A 27,694-nucleotide genomic window follows, 5' to 3' on the forward strand; every position below is an offset into this window, starting at 1 on the left:
CTTCAGTTCGTTAATAAGGTGAAGTTGCACCTTCCATCTTCAGGGAATTCAGCATCATCTTCTGACATCCACAGACACTTGTACCCATGTGTAAATGTGCTCACCTCAATGCACGTGCATATGTATTAATAATTTATTAATATTTTAAAAGACTATTGTTGACACAGAATATACACACTATTTATTTATGGGTGCTTGGCTTACTGAAGTACAATATGAGATAATAGTTTAAATTCCTAGGTGAATCAGTTAGTACTATATGAGAGAAGATTTATTCTCAGTGTTTATCAGATCAATTGATGCTGCACTGCTTCTCATTTTTAAGGGTGACATAAATTACTAATGAATGTGTTTAGAGGCCTCAAAAATTTCTCTGTTGATGTGACTATGACAACATGACCAAAAGTAACTTCTGGAAGTCTTTATTTCGGTTTGCAGTCCCGGAGGAATTGAAGTCCACCATGGCAGGGAGAGCAAATGACAGGTTGGAGACAGGAGCAAGGAGCTAAGACTTTGCATTTTAAAATGGAAATGTAGGGAAGGGTGAGTAAACTGAAATTGGAGAGGGGTTGTGAAGCTCCAGAACATACTGAGGATGATCTACTCCCTTTTGGAGGAATGAACCAACTCACCAAAAAGCACTACCAACTTGGGATTGAGTGTTAGAAAAGCTTGAGCCCAAGAGATATTTTTCTTGCATACTAATGAAGGAAAAAATGAGCAAATTTATAGATACTTGGCAAAAAAGAAAGATTGGAGGAAGAAAGGACCGCTTGTTTGTTCCGGCTGCACAGAACAGAAATAATCCTCTCCCCCCTCCCTTCCCTGGTGGCAGAGTGCCTCTCTGCTCTGCCTGCTTGGGCGCTGGGTCCTAACCCCAAGCGCAGGGTACAGGGGAGCTCGGGGGCTTCTTTGTCCCCATAGCCCGCCTGCAGCAAGCAGGGTGGGCCCTTTGTCTGCGAGCGAACCAAGCAGCACGGAGTTCCGATCAGGGCACCTAGTGAGACACCATTGTGGTGAGTGAGTGCTGCGGCACCCGGGAACAGCCCGCCTACACTTCCTGATCAACCTACAGGGCTACACTGCCCGGTATCTCCTCTCTCTTCCTATCCCATCCAGCTTACATCCAGATCCCCCCACCTTCTGTTTCTCTCCCCCCTCCCTTCCCTGGTGGCAGAGTGCCTCTCTGCTCTGCCTGCTTGGGCGCTGGGTCCTAACCCCAAGCGCAGGGTAAAGGGGAGCTCGGGGGCTTCTTTGTCCCCATAGCCCGCCTGCAGCAAGCAGGGTGGGCCCTTTGTCTGCGAGCGAACCAAGCAGCACGGAGTTTCGATCAGGGCACCTAGTGAGACACCATTGTGGTGAGTGAGTGCTGCGGCACCCGGGAACAGCCCGCCTACACTTCCTGATCAACCTACAGGGCTACACTGCCCGGTACCTCCTCTCTCTTCCTATCCCATCCAGCTTACATCCAGATCCCCCCACCTTCTGTTTCTCTCCCCCCTCCCTTCCCTGGTGGCAGAGTGCCTCTCTGCTCTGCCTGCTTGGGCGCTGGGTCCTAACCCCAAGCGCAGGGTAAAGGGGAGCTCGGGGGCTTCTTTGTCCCCATAGCCCGCCTGCAGCAAGCAGGGTGGGCCCTTTGTCTGCGAGCGAACCAAGCAGCACGGAGTTTCGATCAGGGCACCTTGTGAGACACCATTGTGGTGAGTGAGTGCTGCGGCACCCGGGAACAGCCCGCCTACACTTCCTGATCAACCTACAGGGCTACACTGCCTGGTACCTCCTCTCTCTTCCTATCCCATCCAGCTTACATCCAGATCCCCCCACCTTCTGTTTCTCTCCCCCCTCCCTTCCCTGGTGGCAGAGTGCCTCTCTGCTCTGCTTGCTTGGGCGCTGGGTCCTAACCCCAAGCGCAGGGTACAGGGGAGCTCGGGGGCTTCTTTGTCCCCATAGCCCGCCTGCAGCAAGCAGGGTGGGCCCTTTGTCTGCGAGCGAACCAAGCAGCACGGAGTTCCGATCAGGGCACCTAGTGAGACACCTTTGTGGTGAGTGAGTGCTGCGGCAGCCGGGAACAGCCCGCCTACACTTCCTGATCAACCTACAGGGCTACACTGCCCGGTACCTCCTCTCTCTTCCTATCCCATCCAGCTTACATCCAGATCCCCCCACCTTCTGTTTCTCTCCCCCCTCCCTTCCCTGGTGGCAGAGTGCCTCTCTGCTCTGCCTGCTTGGGCGCTGGGTCCTAACCCCAAGCGCAGGGTAAAGGGGAGCTCGGGGGCTTCTTTGTCCCCATAGCCCGCCTGCAGCAAGCAGGGTGGGCCCTTTGTCTGCGAGCGAACCAAGCAGCACGGAGTTTCGATCAGGGCACCTAGTGAGACACCATTGTGGTGAGTGAGTGCTGCGGCACCCGGGAACAGCCCGCCTACACTTCCTGATCAACCTACAGGGCTACACTGCCCGGTACCTCCTCTCTCTTCCTATCCCATCCAGCTTACATCCAGATCCCCCCACCTTCTGTTTCTCTCCCCCCTCCCTTCCCTGGTGGCAGAGTGCCTCTCTGCTCTGCCTGCTTGGGCGCTGGGTCCTAACCCCAAGCGCAGGGTAAAGGGGAGCTCGGGGGCTTCTTTGTCCCCATAGCCCGCCTGCAGCAAGCAGGGTGGGCCCTTTGTCTGCGAGCGAACCAAGCAGCACGGAGTTCCGATCAGGGCACCTAGTGAGACACCATTGTGGTGAGTGAGTGCTGCGGCACCCGGGAACAGCCCGCCTACACTTCCTGATCAACCTACAGGGCTACACTGCCCGGTATCTCCTCTCTCTTCCTATCCCATCCAGCTTACATCCAGATCCCCCTACCCCCTGTCTCCCTCCATCCCTCCCTTCTTGGAGCAGAGTGCCTCCCTGTTCAGCCTGCCTGGGCGCTGGGACTGAACCCGAAGGTGAGTGCAAAGGGGAAGGTGGTAGCTCCTTTGTCTCCATAACCTGCCTGCAGCAAGCAGGGTGGGCCTTTGTTTGCAAGCTAACCAAGCAGCAAGGAGATCGGAACTGGACTCCAGGAGAAACATCACGGGGGAGTGACATCACTTGGAAGGTACATCAGTTGGCAAGAAGACCTGATCCTGTAAAAGAAGATCCATAGGAGAATATTGGAAGGAAGAGATGGGGAGACGCCAATGCAAGAATTCACCCAACAATCTGAAGAACAACACGAAACCACCAGAAGCCAGCGACCTCACAACAGGAGGACATGAACACCTTAATCATGAAGAAGGAGAAAAAACTGACTTCATGACAGTGATTGACACCCTTAAACAGCATATAAAAAACGCCCTTATAGAAATGGATGAGAAGTATAACAGAAAGTTCGAGGAATTGAGTAAATCAGTGAATGATACCCTAGGAAAGCAAGGAAAAACAATCAAGCAGATAATGGAAACAGTTCATGATTTGAAAAATGAAATGGAGGCAAAGAAGAAAACACAAACAGAGGGCCGGCTGGACATGGAAAATCTAGGTAAACGAATAGAGACTACAGAAACAAGCATAACCAGCAGAATACAAGAGATAGAAGAAAGAATCTCAGAGTCTGAGGATAACATAGAGAAAATAAACGCACTGATCAAAGAAAACAGCAAGTCCAACAAACTCTCATCACAAAACATTCAGGAAATATGGGACACAATAAAAAGACCAAACCTAAGAATAATTGGAGTAGAAGAAGGAGAAGAAGTGCAGCTCAACGGTCCAGAAAATATACTTGACAAAATTATAGAAGAAAACTTTCCCAACCTGAAGAAGGATGTACCTATGAAGGTTCAAGAGGCATACAGAACCCCAAATAGGCTGGATCAAAAAAAAACATCCCCTCGCCATATAATAATCAAAACACAAAATATACAGAATAAAGAAAGAATATTAAGAGCCGCAAAGGAAAAAGGCCAACTTACTTATAAAGGTAAACCTATCAGAACAGAAATAATCACACAGAAACTGTATTAATTAAATCACTTCTTGTCCCATTAGCTCTAGCTTCTTATTGTCTAACTCTTACATACTAATTAAACCCATTTCTGTTAATCTGTGTATCACCACGTGGCTTTCAGGCTCAAGGTTCGGTGTCTGTCTCCAGCAGGGCTACCTGGCTTCTCTCTAACCCCACTTCCTTTTTCCAAGTCTACATCCTAGCTTTGCCTGCCTAGTTCTGTTTGGCCCTGCTAGAGGTCCAAAACTGTCGTTTATTATCCAATGGTATTCATAGCATAAAGAGGGAAATCCCACATCAAAAGAGGAAAAAAAAGAAATATTTTTTAATGTTGTTCCATTCTTTAGTAATGACTTCTGGTCTTTTAAAAATGCTTAGAATAAAATAATAAAATATAAATTTAGAACAGTATTCTACATATGTAGAGAATATGTAGGTATACATACCATACTGTTCTAACTATATACATTTATGGTGTATACAAATATATATACTATTCTAACTATTTTTATATTATATATTAATTTTATATTATTTATTTATTATTTATTTATTTATCTATATTTCTAGACAGGATTTCTTAGTACAGCTCTGGTTGTCCTTCAGTTTTCTAGATAGTCCAGGCTGGTCTCAAACTCATAGATTCATTTGTGTCCCCCTCCTAAACTGCTTAGATAAACGTATGTATTACCACTACCTGGCATATTCTTATACTCTTCCATGCCTACATATTAGATTCTTTCTGAATTGTTTACAAATGTTAATTAGAAATTAAAAATAAAGCATGTGCTTTCTTCATTTTCTACACTTTAATATTAGTTAAACAGTATTTTATTAATTTCAGTTAGATATGTAATTATGATTAATATTGTGCCTTCATTAGCATTTAAGCATATGTATAAATAGAAGATCAGAGAAGTACCTAACACTGACATAATAATATGAAATGATTCTAAATATTCTCATTTCAAATTAATGGAAATGTATTAAATTAACCTATGTTAGCTTTAACTTCTCTAACATCAAAATAGCATGTGATTTTAGAAAAAGAATAAATATGTATACAGTTAAATAAATAAAAGAAGATGGGATTTAAAATGCCTTTATTTGAGAGGATAGCATAGAAGGTTAAGACAATGATTAAATAATTTTTAAGGAAGGCAGGAAAACTGCAGTTTACATATATTTATAATTACATTGATTATGCAACTTCAGTTTCATATTGGAGTAGGGAATTACAATGTTGTATTATTCAAAGCTGCTAGGAAACAAACAACGACTAAGGGACATTGACTTAAAAAATTGTAAAATTCATACTTTCGTGGCATGGTTGGGAAGGAACAAGATGGCGTATTTTTTAAGGATGTCTTTTACAAGGGCTAATGACAAAGCTCAGCATGGTAAAAGTGCTTGCCATGAAGCCTTGTGATCTGTGTTTGATCATTGGAACCAATGCAATAAAAAAAGACAACTGACTCCAAACGGTTTTTTGTAACCTCCCTGTGAGTGTCGTGGCATTAGTAAATACACACACACACACAGAGACACACAGACACACACACACACACACACACACGAGAGGGGGGGGAGGAGAGGGGTGGGCACTGAGACATGACTAGAGACATAGTTCAGTGGTTAAGGGCACTGGTTGCTTTTCCAGAGAAGCCAGGTTTGTTGCCTTGGACATTGCATCCACAGTCTGGGAACAGGGAGAAATGAATGCTGGAATAAGGCCACCCAGGTTTGTTGCCTTGGACATTGCATCCGCAGTCTGGGAACAGGGAGAAATGAATGCTGGAATAAGTTGGCTTTCTCCTTTTATTCAGTATAGTACCCAAGCGCAAGGAAAGATGCTACCTCTGTTAAGGACGGTTTAATTTCTCTGTGGGCGTAGCTTAAATGGCTGCTCCCAGGCATCTCTAGAATACTCACCTTTTTGATATTAAGTGTTCATAACTCAAAAGCACAACAGTGATACTTCATTTGTACCCCAATACATCATCTTAATCAATCATCCCTATGTTTAGAATTCCACTTCCAATCTTTGTAAACTGTATAAGTACTAATTTTACTTCTGAACCCTATTTTACCATGACACAAACTCCCTTTTCTAACCTTTGCCAAAGCTTTATGAATTGCAATGCTCTTCTGCAAAACAGTTTGCAAAACTGATTTTTCTGTCTGATCATTTTCTTTGTAATGAGACAGTTGGGTTACACTTTATTCAATTGCATAAGTGTATGTGTGTGTTGGGAGGGTACTGTTTGGAAAAGAGTCTGATCCAATTACTTAGAGAATGAACATACTGGATGGCTCTGGCTTGGCTGTCATTTGTTGTGGAATATCATGTTAACTAGTCAAAGATGTGTTGCAATTGTTTATGCTGGGGACTATTACTTTAACTGTGTGAAGGTGTGCTATGTTTGTTTCTGCTGCCTTTGTTAAAGATGCAAAGATGTTTGTTTCCACAGTATTAGTTTAATTACGTAATGATGCCTTGCATTTATTTCACCTTGCTTACCTAAGGCACCAGATTGGTGTAATAAAAAGCTAAGCAGCCAATATCAAGACAGGAGAGGGATAGGTGGAGCTGACAGGCAGAGAAGATAAGTAGGAAGAAAAACCTAGACTTAAGAGAGAAGAGGGATAACAGAACAAGGGAGAAAGAGAAGAAAATACCTTGTACCAGAAGCCAGGCAGCCTCCAGACAGCCAAGCATGAGAAGAAGGAAAGTAGGACATACAGAAAGAGAGAAGGAAAGAAAGAGAGAGAGAGAGAGAGAGAGAGAGAGAGAGAGAGAGAGAGAGAGAGAGAGAGAGGGAGGGAGAGAGAGAGGGAGAGAGGGAGAGAGAGAGGGAGAGAGGGAGAGAGAGAGGGAGAGAGGGAGAGAGAGAGGGAGAGAGGGAGAGAGGGAGAGAGGGATGGAAAGAGGGAGAGAGGAAGGAAGGAAGAAAGGAAGGAAGGAAGGAAGGAAGGAAGGAAGGAAGGAAGGAAGGAAGGAAGGAAGGAAGGAACTCTCATAGACTGTGGCAGCATACACAGTGCATCTGATACATGCAGAGGCTGTATCAGATGGAGTGGAGTGAACATATATCCCATCCCTACTACAGATGCTATCTGTAGTCAATAGCTGTTTCTACATGAAAAATCATTTTCCTTCAAAGAAGTCACACTGGGAAAACAAACTAATCTTTAGAGTAACTTGCATGCCTAGCAGTACACGGCCAACACGAAACACTCAACTGCATCTTTGGAGGCTTCTTTTTCTCATACTGTTCATTCAGGGTAATTTTTTTTTCTTTCTACCTTACAATTATTTTGTGTATATTATATTTTCTGGTTTGGGTTTTTATGGGAGTCCTGTGTGTGGTAACATGTGTGCGTCTGCATCTATGTGCTTTTCTTGGGCTTTTGTGTTATTTCTTTGTGCTTTTTCTTATTTGGTTATATTTATTTGCTGCTTGTGGCATAAATTTTTGAATTTGCATGCATGTATGCTTATTATTCCTTAGATGCATGTTTGTTTTCTCAGAGACTGAAAAGATAAAAATCAGTTGGGAAGGAATGTGGGGAGTAACTTGGAGGATTAGAGTGAGATGAAACCCTAATCAGAAAGCATTGTATAGAAATTTAATAAAAAATAAAGGATCTCTCAAAAATGCTATAAAACATTCCTACTATGGTCATCAATGACACACAGAATCTTATTCAACTGATCTAAAATTTCTAACATGTCGGGCAGTGGTGATGCACGCCTTTAATCCCAGTACTTGGGAGGCAGAGGCAGGAGGATCTCTGTGAGGTTGAGACCAGCCTGGTTTACAAGAGCTAGTTCCAGGACAGGCTCCAAAGCTACAGAGAAACCCTGTCTCAAAAAAGCAAAAAAATAAATAAATAAAATAAAATAAAAAAATAAAATAAAATTTCTAACATAATGTTTTGTGACTATTAGATGTGATTTGCTTAAAGCTGTACATTTTAAATACATTTAGCTGATACACTAATACTAACTGATACAGAAGGTTAACATTGTATGAAATGCATCACAGACAGAATTTACAGTTTTTGGTTTCCTTTAGTACAGTGAATTTCCTAATAGAATTCTAACTGGGTGGCTTTTCTTTGAAGGATGTCAGCAATTGTCCTTCTCCCTATGAAAGTTAACAATGACAGAGGAAGGAAATCGTCCCATGTCTGACTTCAGGGATGAGTAAGTTTATTGGATCGCTCACAGAAACTTGAATTAAAGGTTGCCTATATGAGTGTACATAGTGGTCTCAGAGGTAGTTTCAACACCAAACAACATGCTGAAAGGGATAGTAATTAAAGATAGCCACGTTGGTAGAGTGCTTTGTGCAAGCTGCAAGCAATTTCATTGAAAACTGTCCCTTTATCACAGGAATCTTTAACCGATTATGTCTTTTAGGAAAACCTTGTAAGCTGTGTGAGTTTACTGAATCTTATCAGTTCTCCGAGCTGTCTGAGTTCTACCACTCTGTCTGCTCGAGTAGTAGATGTTTTGGTATGGACCCATCTGCATACCACAAAATCTTGCACTCTGGTTCTTATATTATTTCCTGTCCCTCTTCCTTCACATTTCATGAGCTGTGAAGAGGATATTTTATTTGTCCCAATATTCTCATCAATGTATTTCTGAGCTTAAGATCACTAGGTTATAACAATATTCATTTCTACGTAGTAATTTGATCAAGCAGGATTCTCTGTATTTACCACCACTTATAGTAACAATGAAGTTTCCACAAGAACTGGGGCTGAAAGAAGTAATAACAGGAAATGAAACAAATGTTTAGAAGGCAGTTCCAAAGACAGATTAGTTAAAACAGTGGGAGCTGCCTTCCCATTTGGGCTGTGACTTTCTAAACCTTGAGTTTTGGCCCATCTTACCATTAAATAAATAAATAAATAAATAAATAAATAAATAAATAAATAAATAAATAAATAAATATCGACTCCCTCTACTGGCACGAAGGCAGCACCATTTAATACGGTACTCCATTGCAAGAGTGATACTCAACCTGAATCATTGGAATTTTTCACAATTTGCTGACAATTACAATAAATAGTCTTCTCCTCAGCAATTGTTTTTGATCATATAATTCCATTGAAGGATGTCTTATACCTTATAAATTTATGAACTCCCTGAGTCTTATGAGGCCACCTCTCCTTCTAGAACAAAATGTTTTAATTCAGAGATAACAGCACCCAGACATATCCCTTGATTCCCTTGATTTGTTGTTTGATTTGTACATATAAGTGTATGTGTATGCACAAACATATAGAGGAATACAACACTTTCATTGGATCTTCAAAGTATATATAAACACACACACATATATACATATACATCATGCACATATACAAATGTATATGAATATATATGCACATGTATGTATGTAGAAGCTTCTAAAACACTCGGTTTTCATGTGGCTTTTCAAAAACCTTTTCAATTAGTTGTCTAAGGATGGGAAATAAGGATATATTTTATGTGCACAAATGGATAAAGGAGAAAATAAAACAAATGATTTAAATAATGTGTGGATTAGAATGTACTGTGAGAGGAGGGAAAGGATAAATAATTCTAATTATTAATTTTAGCCAAATAAAGATATTGTCCTATTCCAAATTTCATATCCATTACATCGGTCATATTTGGAAAGAGCAAAAATTTTAGCATCACCTACTTATTCAGAAATTTCCAACAATAAATATATCCTGTTTTCTTTTCGATCTAACTAATGCCTATGTTTGTTCTCTCCTCAGAGGAGAGTATAGAATACAGGAACTATCACCGTTCAACTTATTTTATAACTAATGATACAAAAACTGGTTTCATATGATGATAATACACAAAAGCAAAGAAGTGACACAAAATTGAATAATTACAAAAATTTAATATATCCTTATGATTTTTGTGTTCTGAAATACTCATGTTCATTAATTTTTAGTATTTTTTATGTGTAATGATCAGCATAATATCATTTCCCACAGTCATAAAATATACCTAAAATATTGAAATAATGATTAAGAGTTGTAGAGATATTCAATGAGTAAATCATTTGCCACTCAAGTATGAGGTTCCAAGTTCTAATTCACAGACTCATTGTGAATTTTCGTGGCAGTGTCTGTTTGTAATTCCAGTTCTCACAAGGTAGGTAAAAGCGTATCACTGGAACTCATTCACCAATCTGTCTTGCTGAATTCATCCATGAACAGGTTCCACAAGAGACCCAGTTATAAATAAAGAGAAGATATCAAAGACTATCTCTGGGCTTCACACCTTCAGGCACCCATAGTGCATTCATATATCCACAAACACCTGCACATGAGTGAACACTCACGCATAGAAAACATTTCACCAGCACACACAACATAAACAAGATTTATTCTATAAAAAAGTAGCAGTCATTATGTTTGAGTAAGTAGATTATCTTGTTAGTATTGATAGGTTGGTTCTTGTTTTCGTTTTTATTTTGTAGCTTTGGGGCCTGTTCTGGAACTAGCACTTGTAGACCAGACTGTCCTCGAACTCACAGATTTGCCTGTCTCTTCCTCCTGAGTGCTGGGATGAAAGCTGTGCACCACCACCACCCTGCAGTATTGATGGATTTTAATATACTGAGTAGAAAATAAGTTTTATTTATTCTTGAACTATCATTTAAATTATATCTGCTGTTTGCTTTGCTGTTTGATTTTTTCTTTTCTATGTAACTATGAAATGCATTTTACAGCTATTACTCAGCAATGTGCATTACAGTTACTTGGTGAAATAGTAATTCATTCTGCTAAAAATAATTTCATCTAAGCCAATCAATTGTCAATCTGTTCTTAACATTTCCCTGTCCAAGAATGTTGACCTGGACAAATATAATACATAAATAGGAAGTTGTACTGGTGTTGATAAAATAGTTTTTGTTTTGTCAACAACCATCAACAAAATTAGGCAGAACAATTTCCATTTCAAAGGCTATATTATGATTACCCCAAATCTGTCACCATGGAAATTATTTAGAAATTTAACATAATTTGACTAGTTTTGATTTATGTGTCCAATGTGAGTTCTTTTATTTTTTAACTTAAAAGAATGAAGCAGCTGTTAGATATCTTACTTTTGTTAACACCTAATATATGTATAGAGAAAATTTTATGATTACTATTTGGATTTGTATTAATCATCACATGTCAGTAATGACTATATATTTTATTGTCTCAATGTACATTTTTTGAAGCCTAGCTTGAATTAAATCGATCACTCCAATAAATGAGTCTATACTGAAAAATACAGTTATTTATTTCTGTCTTGTAATTCTCTCATAAATAACTACATTCAATATGCATTCTTACTAAGATAATATATAAGTTATGGTGAATTGAAAATATAAAAAGTTTAGCTTTCTTTATTAAAATATCAGTATTGAATAGAAACAAAATGTCATAGTTACATTCTATTAAGTAATTAATTCCACTATCATAATGTTAATTCTTTTAATAAATTCAACCAGAGGAAAGTAAACAGTGAATTACAGAAGCGAAATTTTCATATCTAAAAATCATAAAACAAATTTTCTTTATGTTATCCTTAACATTATATAATAATATAATAATACATTATTATTACACTTAGGCACATTTTATTTATTTCAGCTTCATCTATTGAGAATGTAGCATATTTTATGTGCTATCCAAGAGAGATATGTGAATATAGTTTAAAGTTTATATCTGGCAATTATTCACTTTATTAGAAAGGAAAACTCCAGGTCATCCTCTATTATGCTTTTTATACCTTTCTTTCTTCCTTTGTTCTTTAATCATAAATGATCTTGTAAAATGATGACTGTAGAGGGAAGAAAAGAGGAAAAAAGGTCTTGAAAATAATACATTGAAATCTTTCCAGAAATGTATAAAGCCTATCATGAGTGTAAAATAAAAGCTTTATTAACTTTAAAAAGATTATATATACTTATCAATATTCACATAAATTAAATTGAGTTACCTATTATAGCCTTTATCCATGTTTATATAATAATATCATTATATATTTCTCTATCAATATGTTTGGAGTCAAATACCCTGCCTTCAATTCTTAGGGATTTGGACTGGTAAAACTTACCTACTTAAATATGCAACATGGTAGTTTTGGGCCTAAGAACTACAAAGATAGTCTCAGAGTATGAAGATTTTTCTGCTACCTGTGATTACATTGAAAGCATTTGAATAGTATTAAAATTAGTATAATTTCATATACTATACTTTGTCTATCTTGAAAATGTTTATATCATGGAATTTTTATGATGCATAATTCGTAGATTCACTTCAATAAAATTATTTAATAGTTGCTAATGCATTATGTATAATTAATTGGAAGGCACGAGCTTTTACTGTACTCATTTTTCTTTTAACAAAACTTGTATTTCATAGTATACCAATTTTTCTTTTGTATTTTTGCACTTTGTCATTGACTCACTTTCATTATTTCCATAAATAAAAGTAAAAAAGCTGTAAGCTGTTTGGCTGTGTGCTCCAGTGATATCGCTGAACAGTTGGAAGGCAAGCAAATTATTCCATAAACTATTATTCTAATTGTATTTATTGATTATAGTGTCTTTGCATTCTTATTATTTTTTAAACAATAGTATATTTAGGTCTATACATTGATTAATGAATTATAATCTTAATCATGAAATACTGGGATTCACAGCTGCCTAAGTAATGTGTTCTGTTACAAATTACTTAAATTGCAGATGTCAAGAGCATTTTTTCCACTTACCAGGAGCAGGATCTTGCCAAGACGTCTTTCTATCATTAGTCTTGACATGAGTACAGCGGGTGTATATGTAACTTCCATTTCAAATGACTCATATGGAAAGATGCAAGCTTAGAATATGTAACTTGCCTACAATATTACCAATTTTCAGCTAAGTATAGTTACAAATATTCTTACATTACTTATAGTAGAATGCCTTAATACTTAATCATACTCATACACTTTATTCTATGCTCATGAACAATTTGAAATGAACATCATTAAAAAGACCAAGTAACTTATGATTTTAATTTGTGAATTTAAATAACATCCAAAATTGAAGTTATGTGTTAAATAATTTTACAATGCTAAAATCATTTGTATTTTTATTGTGACATGATAATTTATATTTTTATAATATTAAATTTACAATTTTAAATTTTGCATTTTGTTAAAATAATGCTGATTAATAAATCTACCTAGATGTTATATCACTTTATTTTAAAAACACATTGACTCTTTCTCTGACAGTAATCTATATACTTCAGTTTATTTTCAATTTTCTTCATGTATAGATTATGTATAAATATATAAGCATAAATCAAATTTTAATGGAGAAATTTTGAAAAATCAACTCATAAATTTAGCAGAATTTATAATGATTTATTAAAACTTTTATTTATTTATTTATTTATTTATTTATTTATTTTTATTTTGGAGACAGGGTTTCTCTGTAGCTTTTTGGTTCCTGTCCTGGAACTAGCTCTTATAGATCAGGCTGGCCGCAAACTCACAGAGATCCGCCTGCCTCTGCCTCCCGAGTGCTGGGATTAAAGGCGTGCGCCACCACCGCCCGGCTGATTTATTAAAACTTTTAGAGTGTAGTTGTGACAGTGGCTTTTGTCACATTCAATACGTGATATTGTTGTATTTTATATGCAAAATGCTCATAGAAACTGGAGCATAATTAATTCATACTTTTTATTAGTGATTTATTTTCATGAAAATAAGTATCCACCCAAAAGACTAAAAATAGATGTTCAGGACCTAGTGTGTCACCAATAAATAAGAATTAGTATTAGAATATGAAAATTCTCCTTTAGCATTTTATAGCTTTCAAGGACAAGGGTTTTAATTAGAATCGTGGGTCTCCTGGTGTAGTGAACTGAATGAGAAACATTTCCCACAAACTTTTATTTAACTAGTTATGGTTCCCAGTTGGTGGTGTTTAGGGTAGATATGGAATTTATTGATCAGGGGGCAATGCTGGGGGAAGTAAGTCACTGGGAGATACTGGCTTTGGGAATCTGTAACCTTGTTCTGCTTCCTATTATCACACCCTTTGGTTCCTATGTGGGTTTGAAAAGATCACCAGCCATCTTCCTCTTCCAACCTCAGGTTTTTCTAACACTTGCTCTACCTTCCTTGCAATGATAAGTGGTATCTCTCTAGAACCACAAGCCAAAATGAAACCTTTTCACCCGTAACTTGCCTCTGGTCATGCCATTTTATCACAGCATAAAAAAGGAAATAAAATGCATCTTGAAAATGGAGGAGTCTTTAGAATACGGACATCTGTTAGCTCTGTATCATGAACAACTGAAACATGAACATCATGAACATCAGCAGAGTCCTGAGCAGGTTTAATTGACTCAATGAAAATGTATTACCAGGTGCTCAATGAAAACTATTGCATGGCACTTTTAAAGCAATATTCAAACGGGGATTAAATTATAAACTAATTTCTCTTTTAATTTTGAAATTTTTATATAACCCACTTTCAGTTTTACTTTTTAATCACTAATTCTTTAATGCCTTAAGCAATGACTTACTGTACGTAGATGTAAGAATCATAAAATATACTAAAAAATTACAAATGCCATTTCTTCCCTTCTGACAATATTTGTCTTCTGCTTTTGAGTTATGTTTCTGAGCTTTATTTTGTTCACACACCACTTTCTAAACACACAGACTCACACACACACACACACACACATACACACAAAATCTTTGTATTCATTTTCAAAATAGTTTGTTCTGAAAAGTTATTTTAATGTTATACAAATTGGAAAACTAATTTTCTCCTCTCTTAAAAGTTGAATAATTTAGAAAAAATGTTTAAATTAGATAGTTCATTATTAATTTCTCAAGGTTCTGGATTGCAAGACATCTGTTTTGAAATAACAAAATTCTTTGGTAATTAATAAGTAGATAGCTCAAAATTACAGATATGCAGAGTAATTTCTGAAAAGTATCTTATGCTTTTCAATTTTTAGTGTCATTACAGATAGAATAATCTCCTGTGAACACAAAAATTCAAGGTGACAACAGCAAACACATTGTTTATTCAAATTCGAATGCTAAAGATGAAAAGTTGGCAATATAAAATACAGCTAATCTAATAATATCAAATATCAGGTGATCAAATTATATATGGGGGCTTGTCACTATTAACCTGTCAGTGAAAAACAAACAAACAGGTAGGTATTTCATATCAAATATACAATTTATATTTCATTTGTAAAGTGACATCTCCCACTTCAATCCACCCCCTTTTCTGTCCTATATAAAACTTTTCTTACTTTTCATGGTCACATATTGGTAGAGAAAAAAAGAGTCATGTCCTTTTTGGGTACTATGGACTGGATTTGGCCATTGAACAATAAGTGGACATAATCTCAGATGTCAGGTGATACTTATATATGAAAATTTTATACTTCCTATGACATGGCATATTCACAGGCTGCAGGAATGAGAAAGAGGACAATGTTCTGTCTACAGCATAGAAAAATTAGATCGATCAAAATAATATAATTTTCAGCTTATTTTCTGAAGTCTTACTTTTGCCCTGTGGAACACGGATTTCACTGACTGTTTTGTCCAAGCAAAGTGAACATTTTCTCATGACTTCTAGTTCCTTTAGAATACAAAATCTTCAGAACGTAGAGTGGCATAAATATGTACGGGGGAAATGTAAGAGTAAATTCCTTTGTGCTGTGCTTTAGTATTTGTGTTAACTCTGTTGATTGACAGACTCATAATATCTGGAAAAAAGATTTCAGGAAACATCTATAACGACATAGAAGATAAAGGAATTAAAAGAATTCCTCAATAAAATTTATGTGTAATATTTTAATAATATTTTGTGTGAAGGTGCTTTTAACTGAAAAAAATAAATGAAAGGGGAGTTGGGGCAGATGAAGGATAGAGCTGTGTGTACTTTCCTATTAAAAATTTCATAATTAACCTGAAAAATATATATGACAAGATTTATGTCTATTAACTTGTTCCTTTTGTCAAAATGGGTAGTGTTATATGCAGGTGCTGTATTCAAAATATATTCTTACAAAACAGGAAGCAAAGTTTAAACACAGAAATACTTCAACATCTAAAATTAAAATAAGTAGAAACACCATTCCCTTATTTCCTTTCTACTGCACAATACAAAACACAAGGTGTCATTCAAAGTAATATTCAAAGTGAAGAAAATTGAATCCCATTGAAAAGTAACAATACTAGAAAAAGGCTTTTATAGCTGCAGACCTTGGGCTTCTTCTCAAGTACATTTCTTATTCCTTCTGAGACTTTAAAAAGCCCTCCAACAATTTTCAAAAAGATATTGTTCTCATTAGATTAAGAACAAGCTACTCCTTAACTTTATAGTCTCACACATCTGTGAAAAGAAGCATAACGTGTTTAAGAATTTGTTTTAATAAACTTTTTTTAGTCTCTGTTATGAAAATAGAACTATTTTTAACATTCATGTAATAACACTGGAACATACTTTTCCATTATATAAAACTGAAGCTTCCAATTAATATGTATTCTTACTCTTAATCTTTACTCTGATGGATTAAATAAATATTATCTTCATACAATTGAACTTATGACAGAATACCAGTAGTTTAATCTTAGAAAATGAGACATATTAAGTAGCCCTAAACCCATTAACTCTTACATTACCGAGACAAATTCAGGCCGCATCACTTTCTAAATTCTGAACTCCAGGCATAAACCCTTACTTGCTATGACAGAAAAATTTTAAATTTACATTCTTTATCTTTTTATTTATTCTGTTTTATGATATTTCTAATTGCTTTCTACACTAAAGTATTTTGAACTATACTATCTTGATGATCCTAACCAACTTTAATCTGACATGATTCATAAAATTATGACAGAGTATAAGAATATTTTAGGCTTTATATTTTAATGTGAGCTTCTTTGAAAGAAATCTTGCTAATCTAGAGTTCTATAACAGTCTGAAATAGAATACACCAAACACTCTAGAGGCTAATTTTTTTATCTATAAAAATATCATTCAGAAAAAAAAAACAGGCAATGTGACATGGGAACAGACAGGATATTTTTTATGTATTAACTGATAAAATAATATATAATAGAACCAACCATATAACGTATGGACTGAGAGAAATCATCACAGGCATGATGAAAGAGGCAAGGATGATATTTCTAATTACTGTATGACAGAGAAAGAATAAAAGCATGTGCTGCGCTCACAAAGTGTATACAATGATAAAGTAAAAAAGAGAGGGAGACAATTATACAAAAAAGAATTTATATACGCAAAAACAACATGGCAAATAGTTTATATGTTTATACATGTGTCTAAATGGCACATTGTGTCCTCCATTATGTGATAACTGCTTTAAAATTACTTTCATATATTTATATATTTCAGGAAGTTTTTATAACAGGTTTCTATGTCTTCAAAACACCTTTAGGGTTATTGGTCCCTCCCCAGCATATGTAGGAACACTATTGATTTTTATGTTAATTTTATATCCTGATACTTTGCTGAAAGTGTTTATCAACTGTAGAAGTTTCTTGGTATTCTTTTTAGGTCACTTATATATACTATCATATAATAGGAAATGATGCTTTAATGCTAGCTTCATGACTGTGTTATCTTAATCTCTTTCGTTTGTCATCTTTTATTAGCTAAGACTTCAAGTACTGTTGAGTAAATATGGAGAGAATAGGCGATCTTTTCTTGTTTCTGATGTTATCTGCTCCCCTCCCTGCCTCTCCCCGTTAATGGAAATGTTTTGAGTCTCTTTCTGTTTATGTTGATGAGCTTGTTGAAAATTGTAAACATATCTGTATAGATAATGTCCATTGCATCCTTAGTTTCTCCATAACTTTATAATGAAACAGTGTTAGATATCATCAAAGGTCTTTTTTTCTGAAATCAATGAGATGACTATGTGTTTCTTGTGCTTTGTTCTGTTTATATAGAGGATAAAATTGATTGCTTTATGTACATTGAAGTGTACCTGCATTAAGCCTGCAGGTATGGATGTTCAAGACTTTTTAAACTTCTTACTAAAATTTAATACTTAAAATGACAGCAGATTTGGTAGTGATGGGATCCTTCCACTTTCAAACACAATTGGCTGTGTCCTTGTAATTATGGGGTTCTGTGTTCAAGAAAGACATTTGTTATTACCTCAAATAGCTTCAAAAGACGCATCTAAATGGTTCCATAGGTAATGTTTTGCATAAATGATTTTGATCTTTTCTTTTAAGTATTAAAATTGATTTTTTTTCTTTATCTACGTTTTTAAGGAATATTTTAATTGTCCATTCTGGAAATTTACAAGTTAGTAGATGTCGAGATTGACCCCTTAAGGGAATGATTTTCTCTGCAATTACCCTTGTTTATCACTCCTTTGATTTTATTTAACACATTATCTGACAACAAGCAAAGATCCATGATCTTAATCTTGCGAATCCTCCTGTAACCATTAGGCAAATGCCTAATTTAACAAATGAGTCTTCTGCTTTGCCCTAAAACCAGAAAGCTCATTTTTCCTCAAACTAATCAATAGAACTCATTTAGAGAATTGTTTTCTTTTTTCTTTGAAGAAGAACAACATAAAGAAAGAAGGGTAAAAGGTTGTTTAAAGTTATAAAAATCAGATTATGTAACCATATACAACCTTGTAAATAACCTTGAAATTCCAAACATCCTCACATGACCACATTCACCTAAGGCTCATCTCAGTAAGGATTTGTCATTCTCAGAGCACAGGCAAGTAAATAATCAGTATGCTTATGAAGATCTCTTAGATTTTAGGTATTTCAATATTAGTGTATTAAATTAACATTTGATATTATAACCTTCATATATAATTATAGCATACCCTTGAGAAAAAGCTCTTGCTTATATCTCAACAATTATAAAATGTAAAGAAAACTTAAGATTCACATCTGAATTTACTTCTATACTTCCTAAGTAAATAACTAGCTGATTAGTTTAGAAGCAATAGAAATTCCCCAAGATTAAAGTATCTATAACAAAAGAAATCCTAATAGAAACACAATACTAAAATCTCACCTTGGAGGACATTATCCAGGTCTTGAAATTGATCAAAGGGGAAATCACTTTTTGCTAAATTTATAGAGCTTCTATGGATTATTTAAACACAAAGTTTCTGTTGGACAAGCAACAGCATAAATATAGTCAAGAATTAATTATTTTATCATATATGAAAGTTCATAAACTGTACATTTGGATATTTATATATAGATTACTCTTTAATGGATGATGTTTTAATATTGATCATTCCCACATGCAATGGTTGTTCAGTAGAATGCATATTATTTTGCCATTTGGTATAATACTGTATTGACACATTACGCCTATTTAATGAATGATGTCATTTAATTACAATTCTTTGTGATTAGGTTTTATAGAGATAACTGGTATTTTGGAGAAGGTGTACAATGAGGATCACCTACAATTGGTGACACGGTGTAACGTATTCTTTTAATTTTTACTGTATGATTTCTATGAAACTGGTTGTGTCAGGACTTGATGAATATACATTTAGGATAGTCAAGTTGGCCTAAATTCCTGAGTGAATTGAATCTTATTCAGAAAATCCCTTCCTGCAGCTATAACTTGAAGGATAATGCCCCTGTTGTGTTATAGCACAATGGGGCTTAACATTGAAGTCTTTGATCTATTTGGATTTGATTTGTATCAAGTGTTATAGATGTGTATCTAATTTCTTTCTTCTGCATGAGAAAATATTATTTTCCCAGCAACACTTATTGAAGATTCTGTGTTTTCCTCCAAAGTGTATTTTTGGTAAGCTTGTCAAGTATCAGATGGCTTTAATTACATGTGCATAGTCTTCTACCTAGGTCCACTGATTTACGTATATATTTTCTATTGCCAGTTTGAAAAATGAAGTAAATTTATGTTTTAAGACAAAAATATTTCAATTGAATTTATACAGGAAAAATATTGAATGGACTTATTCTTAATTAAATTATAAATACATCACTTTTTGCCTCCCTCTTTCCATCCACTCCCATTAACCCTCTTTGTTCCCCTATCAAAATAGTGACTTTAATTTTTGATATTTTGGTGTTGTTGTTATTCATGGCAGTAGTGGTAGTCGGGTGTATGTGCATGCCTGTGTGTGTGTGTGTGTGTGTGTGTGTGTGTGTGTGTGTGTGTGTGTGAATGAACTTTGTTTCCAGGTCTTTGGAAATTGTATGATAAACCTAATTTAAATATTTTTCCTTTCAGCTTCCTGGTTTCAGAATCAGTGTGACTCTTAATACAGAAAAAAAAATGTTTAAATATGAGTTAATTCAGGATATACATAATGTTATTTTAATCATGAAAAATACTTATTATGCCGGGCGGTTGTGGCGCACGCCTTTAATCCCAGCACTTGGGAGGCAGAGGCAGGCGGATCTCAGTGAGTTAGAGACCAGCCTGGTCTACAAGAGCTAGTTCCAGGACAGGCTCCAAAGCCACAGAGAAACCCTGTCTCAAAAAACCAAAAAAAAAAAAAGAAAAAAAAGAAAAATCTTTATTATTTAAAAACAGAGTAATATCCTAATAAATATATACACAAAACAGGTAGGAGATTGTTGTAGAATTTTGATTGTTCATTTTGCATTAATGCATTATATTTTATCTATTTATGATTTCAAAATGTATAAACAAATCGAAGCATGCAGTTTCCCTTATGATCTAACCCTTCTTAGAGCTGTTCAGCATAGTGACTCCAAATAACACTGCTATGGATCCACAAGTTGTCATGCCGTTTAGATTACTCAGTCTAAGAATAGCTTGGCTGTTACCCTGTTCATCTATATAAAAGCCAACAAATAAGCATGCAGAATTACCCAAGAACAGCACTCTGACTCAGCACTATGAAGAAGATTTTCTGTCTTATAGCCAGTACCTTCATAAAATATTTACAGGGTAGGTACCATAGACATGATCTCAGTTTAATACTTGGTCACCATTTTAGTAATGTGGAATATCCATTAGCCCTTCAATGTTAGTGTTAAAATATGCTACTTTCTTGTAACAAGGAATATAAAACTTGTCAATCATTTGAAATTCCAATGAAAATTCATCACTGATGAAAGTGTCTGGAAGAGATTTTTTTTTTCATATTGATCTTCAACTTTACTAGATTAATACATAATGAGGGCATTAGAAAGGCTTGTTTCTTTGTGTCTGAGAGGGTATTTCCTTAAAGGACAAACTGAGAAAGTCATGTTCTAAATGCAGGTGGGACAATTACACATGCTGGGATCCTGTACTAATTATCATGGAGAAAAGAGGGATACTACTGAGTTCAGACATTCTCCTGATTCTTGATATTAACATGATCCATTGAGATGGCAAAAAGATGCTGGGAACACCCCCATCAGAGCAGCATCTTGTGGTACCCTTTCCCTACAATGGTGTACTGCAGCTCTTCAGACTTTCAGCAAAAATGCAGCTTTTTTTTCACTAATACCTCATCTTTTAGAGTTTGAATACAGTTATAATAAAAGCAAGAAGTAAATGGTTCTAATCGAATGATGGTATACCTATACCTATACTACATCAAATGCATTGTAATGCTATTTAAAAGTAGTGTTTTCTCTTCGCACATTTTTTTCTTGAGTAATTGAGAAGATGTAAGCAATGTTAATCAGCCACTCTTCTATAAGAGTTGTCCAATAATCATCAAGTTAACTCAAAAAGTGTACATCTATTCTGGTTTGTGTGGAAGGTGGTCTGCGGATCTGGGAAAGTCCTCTGAGGACAGACGATATCTACTGTGAAAAGGCAATAAGTCCTATTTAGTGTTAATTGCAATACCCATTCTGCATTTACCAATATGGTTTAGAAAAATGGCCACAAAAGAAACTGTGCTTAAAGAAAAGCTCAAAACCATGTGAGTGTGTGTTCATGTGTGTGCACATGTTTGCATGTGTATGGGGAAAGGTGTCCACATCTATCCCCATGCCCGGGACCATTCTTCCTTTGTTTTCTCGTGTCAGTTTCAACATTTATAATTAAACTTTTGATTCATTTTGAATTTATAAAGAGAGTGACAGATATAGACTCAGCTTTATCCTTGAATCACTGCACATCAAATTTGTTTGTACCATTTTGGTCCCAGGATGTTTTCATAGCACTGTTCTTTAAGATCAATCGACAAAGATGAGAAAACTGATTTTTCAAATTTTGCTTAATTGGCCTTTGAGTCTATTTTTATGACTTGAAATGTTCTTTCATTACTAAAACTTAAAACTTGAGTAGTTATAATACAAGGATTCTGTTTATAATCTTTGCTCATTTATCATGACATTTTTGTGTTTAATTGTTCTACGCAAAATTAAGTATTGTTTTTCTATTTCTGAAAAATATCACTTATATTTCAGTAGAATTTCACCGGAATCTATAAATTACTGGGAATAATAGAATTAGTCTAACTGTTAAAATGGGAAATTTCCATTTATTCATTCATACCACGTAGATTTAAGCATAAATAAATTTAAGTTATTTGCAGAACTTGAAATATGAATGAGAACTTTTTAATTTTCATGTATTTTAGCGCCAAATAAATCATGGTCACAGGAGACAAAAACTCAAGAATATTCTGTCTCAATATTTATGTTAACATAAAAAGATTTTTTTATTCTTGTCCTTTCTTTGAGTTGACATTAATAAAGTTATCTCAATGAAAACACAGTTCCTTTAGAATATACATAACTAGAACATGATGAAAATGCTTAGATCATGTGCTTCATGAACTTCAACAGTAAAATGATCTTTTCTTAGAAAACTGAAGCCAATTTTGTGAAATGTATTGGCAATGTGTTAAATAAATATTTTAAATCATGCTTTACTTAAAACAAGAGGAATTATGATTTTTCAAAGAGATAGAAAAACAGACTTGAACTTATAATTGAAGAGCATGGTTTTCACCAGTTGAGCATCAGAATAAATTGTAGGTAACTCTGTAACAGGACCATGTGTGTTTGCTTTTGAATTACTATCCGATCAACTTGGTATTTTTTGATGCTAATGAGATTGCTCCAACATTTACCCTATCTTGCCCTAAACAAAACAGAAGGCTCTTGAGGATGAAACCCAAATTTTGCAAATGTTAATGGAATAAAGCATCTGTGAGATATTTTACATAGCCATCCTAGATCATATCCCTGAAGGCATTGTTGGAAACCACAGAAAGGTTTGTTATTCACATCCAACTGAATAACATACAGCACGTTTGGGGAAGCCAAGAATCCGACAATTCCATCTTCTTCTATGCCCTAGATTCTCATCCAAAAGGAACTAAAGCTTTCATAGGGCAACTACTATTTTGGACCTCTAAATGGTGTCTCTATTTTTCACAAAATATATTTATTTTCCATGTCAAGGAGGTTAATTTTCTTATTCCAATTTTCATAAGATTATTATTGAGATGACCTGTTAGGTCATAAATACCAAAACAAAATCCCTCTTATTAAATTATACCTTCTGATTTGTAAATTAATACTGATACATAGAGTCTCAGAATAGATAATATTTTCCCGAAGCCACTATTCCAACTTATAAACTGTAATTCCAGATCTTTACAAATAAAGTACTTCTTGGTATAATATGAATGGTGCTTCAATGACTATTATTGTAAGAATAAAAATACTAAGCTAGTTGTTTTATTATTCAGATATGATATTTTGATATTCCAGCTATGTATTAACATTACACGATTTTACAATATTCTTATGAGAATTTAATTATTTTTTTTCATTTTAGGTAATATGATTCTATATTGAGAAAATTCCAAAATAGTCCATTAAAAGATTCATGGTACTGATCACCAAATTAAAAAAAAATAGTAAGTAGTAAAATAAACATGTAAAAATCAGTAGCTTTCTTTTTTTTTTTTTTTTGGCTCTCTTTTTTTTTATTGAGAAAAGGAAGAAAAGTTTCCCCTTCCTCCCAGCCTCCCATTTCCCTCCCCCTCCTCCCACCCTTCTCCCCCTCTCCCCACTCCTCTCTCCCTCCCTCTCCTGTCCAAAGAGCAGTCAGGGTTCCCTGCCCTGTGGAAAGAACCTAAAGAAGCTAAATAAAAAAGTGAACCCATGGAAAAACATATAGTTACCCTCTTGCCTATGGGAAGTAGACAAAATTGCCGGGGAGGAAAGTGGGATCTTGGGGGTGGGGTAGGTTGGGGGTAAGGGTAGATGAGGAGAGAAAAGTGAGAAGGGGAGGATGGGGGGAACTTGGGGAAACAGGATGATTGGGATAAAGGAAGGCTGGATAGGGGAGCGTGGAAGCACAATTCTTAGTTAAGGGAGCCACCTTAGGGCTGGCAAGAGGCTTGAACCTAGAATGGCTCCCAGGAGCCCAAGGCGATGTCCCCAGTTAGATCCTTGGGCAGATGAGGATAGGGAACCTGAAACGACCCTACCCTATAGCAATACTGACGAATGTCTTGCATATCACCATAGAACCTTCATCTGGTGAGGGATGGAGATAGAGACAGAGACCCACACTGGAGCACTGGACTGAGCTCCCAAGGTCCCAATGAGGAGCAGAAGGAGGGAGAAGATGAGCAAAGAAGTCAGGACCACGAGGGGTGCACCCACCCACTGAGACAGTGGGGCTGATCTATCGGGAGCTCACCAAGGCCAGCTGGACTATGACTGAAAAAGCATGGGATAAAACCGGACTCTCTGAACATGACGAACAATGAGGGCTGATGAGAAGCCAAGGACAATGGCACGGGGTTTTGATCCTACGTAATGTGCTGGCTTTGTGGGAGCCTAGCCAGTTTGGATGTTCACCTCACTAGACATGGAAGGAGGGGGGAGGACCTTGGACTTTCCACAGAGAATTTAATTCTTTATGCAATATAAAGTATATATTTTATTTTAAATCTTTTTTTATTGAGAAAATGAAAAAAAAAAAAACAAGTTTCCACCTCCTCCCACCCTCCCATTTCCTTCCCCTTCCTCCCACCCTTCTCTCCCTCCTCCCACCCTTCTCCCCCTCCCCCCACTCCTTTCCTCCTCCCTCTCCAGTCCAAAGAGCTGTCAGGGTTCCCTGCCCTGTGTTAAGTCCTAGGTCCTCCCCCCTCCGTCCATATCTAGGAAGGTGAACATCCAAACTGGGTAGGCTCCCACAAAGCCAGCACATTACGTAGGATCAAAACCCCTTGCCATTGTCCTTGGCGTCTCATCAGCCCTCATTGTTCGCCATGTTCAGAGAGTCCAGTTTTATCCCATGCTTTTTCAGTCACAGTCCAGCTGGCCTTGGTGAGCTCCCAATACATCAGCTCCGCTGTCTCAGTGGGTGGGTGCACCCCTCGTGGTCCCGACTTCTTTGCTCTTGTTCTCCCTCCTGCTCCTCATTGGGACCTTGGAAGCTCAGTCCAGTGCTCTAGTGTGGGTCTCTGTCTCTATCTCCATCCATCACCAGATGAAGGTTCTATGATGATATGCAAGATGTTCGTCAGTATTGCTATAGGATAGGGTCATTTCAGGTTGCCTATCCCCAGCTGCCCAATGAATTAACTGGGGACCTCGGCTTGGGCACCTTAAGAGCTCCACCAGTTAAGGTTTGCATTATGTATTATGGTATGGTAAGCACTGACATACTATTAAAAAATAGTATATTTTTATTCAAAATCAACAACTATTTTTAAAAGGAAAACAGTGAATTCTATTATTTACTTGAAAGCAAAACCAAGTTTAGAAGACACTGAAATCTTAAAATCTGGATAAATAAAAAAAATATGCTGTAAAATATGTAAGCGGTTTAAGTTAAAGCATTGCAAATGAGATGTTTATCATATAAATTGCACAAAAGACAGCATCTTAAAATGCTAACCATCCATCCACCCTCTGTTGGTTTCTATGTTACATTGTAGAATACAGAAAATAGTTCACACTCCACCGGTCACAGACAAATATTTATAAATAAATTTTGAAAAGTTGAACAAAATAATCTGTTAACACAACGATTGTAAAACAATTTTATTTACAGCAATATTTAAGCTATAGTGAATAGAGCAATGATGTTCCCTAAAACAGGTCCAGAACACTGTTTTGTACCTATATGTACAAGTATAGTTGTGGTGTGGTTCTGAGAGGTTTTTATAGTCTAGAAATTAGGATATGTACTTGTTTTCCCTTTACCTTTTTTCTATTATATATATGTTAAAGTTTCAATTTAACTAATTTTAGTATTCTCATCTCTCCAATTGAGCCACCAATTAGGAAGGAAGTTGTGGGAAGAAGTACTTTTCAGTGTCCACCTATCCTCAATATGGGAGCAAGACTTGATCAACTTTTAGAAGATTATTGATGAAAACAAAAGTTCTTCTACAGAAATTTACAGAAGAAATAAAAAAGAATGGAAAATTCATGGTGAAATTATGCAAAGTCTAAGAAACTGAGTCTATTCACAGTTATTTGAAGAGATAAGACTCAATCTCAGAGAAAGGATATCAGCATTAATAGACCATTATATAGAACTCTTCATTTTGAAAAACTAAAAGTAAGAATAATATGCTGAAGTTCCAGAGTGTCAGTAATATAAACATATACATATATGTGTGTGTACTTGTATATAAATGCATATATGTGTGTGTGTGTTGTGTATATTTATTTTCATCAATTAGACATTTTATTATGAAATTCATACTTTAGTTTATGAAACAATTGTCTCTAACTGCTAAATCTAATAATTTCCCAGGGTATAACTCAGAAAGACTAAATGTATTTGCTTTTTATACATGAAGGAATAGAATCATAGATGATTATGTTTTTGAGGTATTATCTGGGAGATAAAAAACAAAACTGTCTATGCAAATTGAGTGAAGCCTACAAAATAAGAACAAAATAAGAAATTAATGGATTTGCATTATGAACATCCCTGTAAAGTTTGTGCAATTATTTTTGTTTTATTATTATTATTATTACTATTATTATTTTGATTTTTGAGACAGGGTTTCTTTGTGTATCAACTCTAGCTGTCCTGGAACTAGTTCTTGTAGACCAGGCTGGCCTCAAACTCACAGAAATCCACCCACGTCTATATCCCCAGTGTTGGAACTAAAGGCATAAGCCACTACCACCCAGTTGTTTCTCATGTTCTGTGAAACAAAACATTGTTAATAATCTCTGCTTATATTATTGTGTCAAATAGAATTTGATTTATGTATATCACTAAATGCTATTGAAATTGATAACTTTCTTGGATCTCCTTGCAAGATAAGTCCTCTAGTTTGAAGACTTTATTCAGATAGCTTGCCCATGTGCTGTCTTTGGATAATCACATCTTTCCCATAGGATAGTAATACAGTCTCATGAACTTTGTATTCCATTGGATCCAGAAGACTGTGTACAATCTACATGTGGATGGATACATCCTTTAAGTATGTAAGTCTTTTAGACTTCATGGACTGATTATATATTTGTTTAATATATGCAAATTTTACATTAAATAAATTTGAAAAATTGAAATAGGGTTGGTTGTTTTTCTTTGAAAACATCTTTTTTGAAAATTACTGCCTAAGATTTTTAAATAGTACTATTCCATCATCAACTACAGTCATATAAGTGTTGAGAAAAACTATTTCTACAAGAATAACTAATTATTTTTTTTAAATAAA

General features: G+C 35.9%; 1 long non-coding RNA gene across 2 annotated transcripts; it reads left to right on the forward strand.

The window, feature by feature from the left end:
• The first annotated feature begins 3,509 nt into the window (after positions 1–3,509).
• LOC142836524 (uncharacterized) lies at positions 3,510–27,479 on the forward strand. 2 transcript variants are annotated; one of them, XR_012908098.1, is made up of 3 exons: positions 3,510–3,949; positions 23,830–23,911; positions 26,287–27,479. It is a non-coding gene; the product is annotated as an uncharacterized LOC142836524 (long non-coding RNA). The 2 variants fall into 2 exon arrangements; XR_012908099.1 differs by lacking the exon at positions 3,510–3,949 and adding an exon at positions 18,937–20,988.
• Positions 27,480–27,694: the final 215 nt, after the last annotated feature.

Source organism: Microtus pennsylvanicus, chromosome 16 (genome assembly GCF_037038515.1).
Source record: "Microtus pennsylvanicus isolate mMicPen1 chromosome 16, mMicPen1.hap1, whole genome shotgun sequence".
Taxonomy (NCBI): domain Eukaryota; kingdom Metazoa; phylum Chordata; class Mammalia; order Rodentia; family Cricetidae; genus Microtus; species Microtus pennsylvanicus.